Genomic DNA, 521 nt, shown 5'->3' with positions numbered 1-521 from the left:
ATTACTTTATTTATTTCATCATTTTATTAATACAGTTTATTAAAAAGTTAAGTATATTTTTTCTTAATATTACTGTTACATTATTTTAAATTTTAAATTTTACACGCAACTGTATGTACTTGTGCAAAAAGTGTCTGAATATGTTTAAATCAAAAAAATCTTTGAGTACATATGTATTATATTAATTAGGCAAAATTATTTCAAACTTGTAAATAATAATTATATGTTCTAAAAGTGCAATGTAAGAAATAATTTAAAAACAGTAAAAATTAGTGAAATGCACTTAAAAAATATTAAAAATATAAAAAAATGCCAAGTACATTTTATTGTACTAGCATTACAGACGCGCGCTTCGCGCGCGTTATTTATTGTTTTTTTCATCAAAGATCTCAGAAATTGTACTCGTATGTTTTGGTACATTATTAAATTATTAATTACTATTAAAAATAATTTCATAACATGTTAACGTTATTATAATACATGTACTGAAAACGGACTTACAAATAGATATTGTAGTAAAA

This window comes from Wasmannia auropunctata, unplaced genomic scaffold, assembly GCF_000956235.1.
Source record: "Wasmannia auropunctata unplaced genomic scaffold, wasmannia.A_1.0 LD336083.1, whole genome shotgun sequence".
Classification (NCBI taxonomy): domain Eukaryota; kingdom Metazoa; phylum Arthropoda; class Insecta; order Hymenoptera; family Formicidae; genus Wasmannia; species Wasmannia auropunctata.
The sequence above is the reverse complement of the archived record's forward strand: the minus strand, read 5'-3'. Positions refer to the sequence as shown.